We start from the raw sequence: 7,714 nt of genomic DNA on the forward strand, positions 1-7,714 counted from the left end.
TTCAAACTTGGGATGGCTTCCTGCTGCTCCTGGGTAAGGTCTGTGTCACGTCTCTGCACCTCTGCCACAGAGACCACTCGGGATTTTCTAGAGTACCGGAAGTTTTACTCTTCCTAGCCTTTGCTTTTGCCATTTCTTCAGCTAAAATGCCTTTCCTCCTTCTCCTGATGATGACATTTTCTGCAACCTGCAAGACCTAACTTCTTCCCACCCATCTTGCTTCTCCTCTTCTCCCTTGATGCTCCTATTGTAAGTGCCTTTGTGCTTGTTTTTCTTGTTTTGTTTTTTGTTTTTTTGAGACACAGTCTTGCTCTGTCATCTAGGCTGGAGTACAGTGGCACTCAAGGCTCACTGCAACCTCCATCTCCTGAGTGTGAGAGATTCTCCTGCCTCAGCCTCCAGAGTAGCTGGGATTACAGGCACCGGCCACCATGACCAGCTAATTTTTGTATTTTTATTAGAGACCGGTTTTCGCCATGTTGGCCAGGCTGGTCTCGAACTCCTGACCTCAAGTGATTCACCCGCTTCAGCCTTCCAAAGTGCGGGGATTACAGGTATGAGCCACCGCGCCTGGCCTGTGCTGTTTTTTTTTTTTTTTTTTTTTTTTTGCGTTGTATCATAACCAGTTAACATACTTGATTTTCATCACTATAAATCCCATTGTATGACCAATCATCACAAGCATTTAGCATTTTCCTTAAGTTATAAAAGCAAACCAGGGCGGTAGCTCACTCCTGTAACCTCAGCACTTCGGGACGCCAAGGCAGAGGATCGCTTGAAGCTAGGAGTTCAAGACTAGCCCTGGCAACATAGTGAAAATCCGTCTCTACAAAAAATACAAAAACACTTTGGGAGGCCGAGGCGGGTGGATCACCTGAGGTTGGAAGTTCAAGACCAGCCTGGCCAACGTGGCGAAACCCTGTCTCTACTAAAAAATACAAAAATTAGCCAGGCATGGTGGCGGGTACCTGTAATCCCAGCTACTCAGAAGGCTGAGGCACAAGAATTGCTTGAACCCAAAAGGCGGGGGTTGCAGTGAGCCGAGATAGTGCCACTGCACCCCAGTTTGGATGACAGAGTGATACTCCATTTCAAAAAAAGAAAAAAAAAACCCAAAAAACAAAAAAACTAAACAAATACAAAAAATTAACTGGGCACGGTGGTGCACACCTATAGTCCCAGCTACTCAGGAGGCTGAACTCAGGAGGCTGAGGGGAGGATTACTTGAGCCTGGAAGGTCAAGGCTGCAGTGAGCCGTGATGTGCCACTGCACTCCAGTTTGGGTGACAGAGCAAGAGCCCGTCTCTCTTGGAAAAAAAAAAAAAAAAAAGCGCACTCTTGTAACATCTCCAAATGGTTGAGAAGAAAAGTGAAACGCCCCCTTTCTCTAACCCTATTGGTCAGTCCTGCGACTCCTGGGTAATGGCTGCTAATGGTTCCTTGTGTGTTCTTCCGCCTGTACGCCTTTGCATATTCAACGTGTATGCATGTACCAAAATTGATGTAACTGGCCTCCATTACGGGACATTTCGGTTGTTTTCCATTCTCTACTGCTATAAATAATGCTGCAAAGATCACCTTCAGATTCAAATATTTCTGCAGGCAGCGTCTTAGAAATGGGATTGCTGGGTCACAGAGAACATCCACTTAAAATTTTTAATGAACACTGCCAAACTGTCGTCAGAGACTTCCAGCAAGTCTTGTACTGATGTGGAAATATCTGTCCTCCTCCCTTGAAAGTGGGTCTGGATCTTAATTTGTCGCTGTGGCCCTGGCATGTAGTAGGCTTAGTAAATGCTTGCTGAGTGACCCTACGGGTTGTCAAGCCCTGGCTCTCTATTTTCCCAGAAAAAAAGCAGCCCTTCTGCCCCTAAAAAAAGTCTACAAAGTCAACTGTGAGACCAGACCTTGACCTGTTCTGTTTGGCGCTCTGGATTGCGGAGCATACGTAGGAGTCCTGGATACTTTCTTTGTTAAGTGGCGTGTGTGTGGTTTTTGTTTTCAAAGCTGGTCTGGAGGCTCTGGGTTGCCATGGCAACTCTTGAGCAGGGCCGCCTTTTCCCTTTCCTCCATCTTGGGAGCCCTGGTTGCCATAACAACTGATTGGTCCTCTCCTCTTCCTCCACCTCTGCCACAGGGCTCCAGCTTCCCTCTGGGGGCACCACTGTTCTTAGGTCTGGGGCAACCCTGATTTCACTTGACCCATGTACCTTGGGACCCTCTTGAAAGGAGACGTGAGCGAGGCCATTAATGGGGAGGGTGGTGGCGGAAAACAGCATGGCCACTGGGAAGGGAAGAGGGCTCAGGTGGAGGAAGAATGAGGTTCCCTGCTCCATCCTAGCTTGGGAGAATCAGTGTTGCCTGGGGACCAGAGGGGGAAGCAAGTTTCTCTGAGGTTCCGGGGTGGTTTTGGGGATCAATGAGGTACAGGGACTGTGAGGTCTCAAGCATTCTTCCTCAACATTTCCCGTTGTAGATGGCAGAGCAGATGCAACGGCACCCCTGAGCTGCCCTCAGGGGGTCCTCAGCCTTGGAGGAGGCAGGAGACCTGGGCTATGGAGCTGCTCACAGGCCCTACTGAGAACAACTTGGTGTCCATCACAGTCCTCTTCAGAATGCCCAGAATATAGGGATAAGGAGGTGAAACCGGCGTGTTTATTAACACAATGGAATATTCTGTGGCCAAATCAAAGGAAGACGTTGAGGATTCTGGTGACACCTGGAAACGTACTGCTAAGGGAAAAAAGCAGGACCCACAATGCTATGTGGATATTGACTGTGACTATATAATGCCAGCGTGGACTTCTCAGAGATGGAATTTGGAGGAATGTAATACAGATGCAAATAGAGTTTTCCCCACACTGCCTTCTCCCGCGGTGTTTCCTCATCTCTGTCAACAGCCTTGCCACCTACTCTGTTGCCCAAACCAGAAACTTGATTCAAACTAGACTTCTCCCTCTGCCCTCATGCCCCGTTCCTGTTAGTCACAAGTCCTGCTGGTTCCAGCTCTGAGACAGCTTTCAGAGTACTCCTCCTCCTGTTTCCACATTCACATCCCCCAGGGGACTCTCTCCTCCCAGCTTGTCTGTTCCCCCGCATGCCCCCCACGCTCTGCTCCCCTGGCACCTCTGCCATGCTGCTGCCCCAGGGCAGACGTGGCCAAGGGGCTCCTCTCCTCCCGCTCCTCATTTGCTCCAGGATCAAGGACACACTTCTTGGCCCATTGAAGACCCTTCCGGATCCACTTCCTTAGCCCAGGCTCTAGCTTCTCCCTGCTTGCAGCCATGCAGAACTCCAGGAGGCTTTCTTTATTCCTCTTTGCCTGTGAAGACAGCTCCCTCTGGCAGGAATACCCTTCGCTGCCTGATCTGCCTGGTCAACTCCTATCCCCCATTTCAGATTTTGCCCAAGACTTTCTAAGACGGTAGAAGAAAGAGGTTTCCACTCCATTCCCCTCCTGAAAACTGTACAGAAACCACAGGAGAACAGGAATAGAAGCCTGAACTCCGTCTTTGGTGAAACATGGAGACCTCTCTACTCTTGAATCTCAATACATGGAGGGGGAAGCTGCTGGAGGAGGATAAAGGGCTCAGCAGAGAGAAGAAATGTCAAACCTCTGTACTTACGAGTGGGGAAGGCACTACAGAAATGAGCTGATTTTCTCTACAGAGACCCAGAAAGGGTCCAGGATCAGAGGCACCAGGTATCACAGGAAGTGGGGCAGGACCTGAGAATAGGGGTAGGGGGAAGTTTGAAAGTCTGTGTAAGGAGCAGTAGACCTCCAAGTCCCACTCCATCCTATGCAGCCAGGTGACTGTCCTCCTTACTCCCATGAGAGACCAGAGGTCCTGGTCTCAGGGATGCCAAGTGTGAAGAGAAGAGGTGAGGCATCCTAATAAAGGCTCCCAGCCACCTTCCCCACCCACCTCCGGGGTACCAGAATCAGGCTTATGCCTGCACCCTGCATTAACCCCACACAAAGATGGAAGTGTGTTTTCCCTGGAAGAATTAAACAAGCCCAAAGAAATGACTGACAGATGCTTATGCTCAGGGGTCTGTAGCAGATAAGCTGGTGGGAGCAACTGAGTGTCCAATTAACGTGCCACGCTCAGGCACTTCATACCTCCAACTGGCCCTGCAGTGGGGAACCATTAAATATCAACACACACCCAAAGATCATGGACACTTGAGGGACACTTTCTCTCAGTATTCCGAGAAAGATATGAACCAAGAGGAAATGGAGATTATGCAGGGAGCAGAATACAAGGTTGAAGAAACCGTAACTAATATCCCTAGAGAGATAGAAGAACATATTGCACCCATTAAAAAGTAACAGAGTGAAATAAAAAAGAAATAGAGAAAAAGAAATAACCCTTAAAAGTAAAAATCCTGAGGGTAAAAATTTTAAAAAGTATCAAGAGTTGGAAGATAAAGTTGAGGAACTTCCTCTGTACATATAACAAAGAGAGACCAAGACATGAAGCAGAGAAGAGGGCAGGAGAGAAAGCGTAAACAATTAGGGATCAGGCTGGGCGTGGTGACTCATGCTTATAATCCCAGTGCTTCAGGAGGCTGAGGTGGGAGGATTGCTTGAGGCCAGGAGTTTGAGACCAGCCTGGGCAACATAGTAGAACCATATTTCTACAGAAAATAAACAAATTAGTTGCATATGGTGCACCTGTAGTCCCAGCCACTAGGGGAGGCTGAGATAGGAGGATCACTTGAGCCCAGGAGGTTTCTTTTTTTTGAGATGGAGTCTCGCTCTGTCACCCAGGCTGGAGTGCAATGGCATGATCTTGGCTTACTGCAACCTCCACCTCCCGGGTTCAAGCAATTCTCCTGCTTCAGCCTCCTGAGTAGCTGGGACTACAGGTGCACGTTACCATGCCTGGCTAATTTTTGTACTTTTAATAGAGATGGGGTTTCACCATGTTGGTCAGGCTGGTCTCAAACTCCTGAACTCGTGAACCGCCCGCCTCGGCCTCCCAAAGTGCTGGGATTACAGGTGTGAGCCACCATGCCTGGCCGAGCCCAGGAGTTTGAGACTGCTGTTGAGCCCTGATCGTACCACTGTACTCCAGGCTGGGTGACGGAGCAAGACCTGTCTCTGAAAAAATTTATATATAATTAAAGAATCAATCTAGGAGGTCCAACATTCAGCTAATAGGGGTCCCAGAAATGGAGAGAGGAAGGAATGAAATTGTCAAGGAAGTAATACAAGAAAATTTCCCAGAATTAAAGGACATGTGTCCTAGATGGTGAGATCCACTGAGTATCCAACTCAGTCAGTGAAAAAAATATCCACATCCAGGCTCATCATTACAACCTTTCAGATGCAGAGATCAAGGTAGCTCTGTGAGGTTTCTGGAGACAGCTGGCTGGGACTTCGACGAGACAAGTGAGGCACTTGCCTTGTGGGTGGAATTCAAGGGGGCACCAAAAAACTCAGTGATCAAGATAAAAAAATTAATGCACTATTTAAAAAAGAGGCCGGGCGCAGTGGCTCATGCCTGTAATCCCAGCATTTTGGGAGGCTGAGGCAGGCAGATCACTTGAAGTCAGGAGTTCAAGACCAACCCAGCCAACATGGAGAAACCCCATCTCTACTAAAAACACAAAAATTAGCTGCGTGTGGTGGTGCACACCTGTAATCCCAGCTACTTAGGAGGCTGAGGCAGGAGAATCACTTGAACCTGGGAGTTGGAGGTTGCAGTGTGCCAAGATCGCACCACTGCATTCCAGCCTGGGTGACAGAGCAAGACTCTGTCTCAAAAAAAAAAAAAAAAAAAAAAAAAAAAAAAAAAAAAAAAGAAAAAGAAAGCAACCCACGATAAACAAACAGCAAAATTTTAAGTAAAGACATGGTCCGACAGGACTGGGATTTGGGCAAGGTGAGTGAGGTCAAGCTGAATAAGCGTAGGTTTGGATCTCATCTTTATTTGAAATTGGCATTTCAATGGGTGAATTTTTTGGCACTCCGTTGCATGTTTGCATCTCAGATTGGTGCTTCACTCACTTCATCCTAGTCCCAGCCCTGCACAGGAAGCCTCTGGAGTGATGGCATCAAGCTGCTCAGCAGCGACACTGGAAGTTTGAAGACAAGGAAGCAATGCCTTTCAAAATTCTGACTAAGACTGGCTCATGAGCGATGGCTCATGCCTGTAATCCCAGCACTTCGGGAGGCTGAGGCAGGTGGATCACTTGTGGTCAGGCATTGGGGACTAGCCTGACCAACATAGTGAAACCCCATCTCTACTAAAAATACAATTAGCCGGATGTGGTGGCACAGGCCTGTAGTCCCAGCTGCTTCGGAGGCTAAGGCAGGAGAATTGCTTGAACCCGGGAGGCCAAGATCACACCACTGCACTCCAGCCTGGGCGACAGAGTGAGACTTCGTCTCAAAATAAGCAAAAAACAGATCTGACTGAAAATGTTTTTCTAACTAGTATTCCACACCAACCCAGATTGTCAGTTAAACATGATGGGAGAAGTAAAGAGCTTTCTATTGACATACTGTGTCTTCAAATAACTTGCGTCCTATGTACCTTTCTTAGGGAACTGCTGAAGGATGTGTTTAACTTAAATCAGGACTCCAAGAAAGAAGTTAGATCCAGAAACAAGTGCTGCAACACAGGAGGGAAGAGAGAAGGGAATTCCTTGGGTCATGGCTCCAGGGACACAAGGAGACAGCTATGCCTTGGACCAGAGAGCAAGCTGCCTAGATCAGCAGAAGTCAGAAGGCTCTAGTGGCTGCGGGAGTTTGTCCTCAGGAAGAAAACTCGGCCTAACAAGTGATCTGACAGGTTTGGTGATGTGGAAAATTATATTGAGGCATGGAAAGATTTCATCAGTTGTTTTCAACAACAACAACAACAAACAGAACTAAGTTGATGAAAAATGAGGTAATTGTTAACAGGAAGAACAAAAAGGAAAGCAAATAAGATCATAGTGTGCTACTTGGCCCAGGAATAAAATAATATTTGTGTATTTATAAAAGTGAAAATGTGGAATGTGGATTTTAAAAGATTGAGATATTATTTTGGGAGCATAAGGGGAGGAAAAGAGGGAATGGAAGAAAAATTTCTCTAAACACACCAAGGCTGAGATGATGAGCCAAGAGATTGAAGAATACACATATTATTTAGTTTTATATATTTATTTATTTATTTAGAGACAGGGTCTCACTCTGTCACCCAGGCTGGGGTGCAGTCGCTTGATCTCAGCTCACTGACACCTCCACCTCCTGGGCTCAAGAAATCCTCCTGCCTTTGCTTCTCCAGTAGCTGGGACTACAGGCATGTGCCACTGCACCTGGCTAATTTTTGTATTTTTAGTAGAGATGGGGTTTCGACATGTTGCCCAGGCTGGTCTTGAACTCCTGGCCTCAAGAGATCTCACCCGCCTTGGCTTCCCAAAGTGCTGGGATTACAGGCATGAGCCACCGCACCTGGCTTAAAGAATACATGTATTATTTAGAAATGGGGATAGAAATAACAGAAGTGACAGCTTTGGGGAAACAAGGTGAAAGGATAGGAAACAGGAGACTTCCATTTTCAATTGTAAGCCTTTTGGGCACTATTTGGTTTTTCAGATTTACAGGTAATACTTTGATGGAAATAAAAACAAATTTAAGACAAATAGGTTTGGCTCATATTCTCTCCTTTATGAAGGAAGATGCCCCCTGCCACCCTGCTGTCCTGAGCCTTCTCTCTCT

The 7,714-nt window shown here is 47.2% G+C and overlaps 1 long non-coding RNA gene across 1 annotated transcript; it reads left to right on the top strand.

The window, feature by feature from the left end:
• Positions 1–2,076: 2,076 nt before the first annotated feature.
• On the top strand, positions 2,077–7,052 carry LOC129008053 (uncharacterized). Its single transcript, XR_008492459.2, has 3 exons — positions 2,077–2,174; positions 2,477–3,703; positions 6,555–7,052. It is a non-coding gene; the product is annotated as an uncharacterized LOC129008053 (long non-coding RNA).
• Positions 7,053–7,714: the final 662 nt, after the last annotated feature.

This window comes from Pongo pygmaeus, chromosome 9 (genome assembly GCF_028885625.2).
Source record: "Pongo pygmaeus isolate AG05252 chromosome 9, NHGRI_mPonPyg2-v2.0_pri, whole genome shotgun sequence".
Taxonomy (NCBI): domain Eukaryota; kingdom Metazoa; phylum Chordata; class Mammalia; order Primates; family Hominidae; genus Pongo; species Pongo pygmaeus.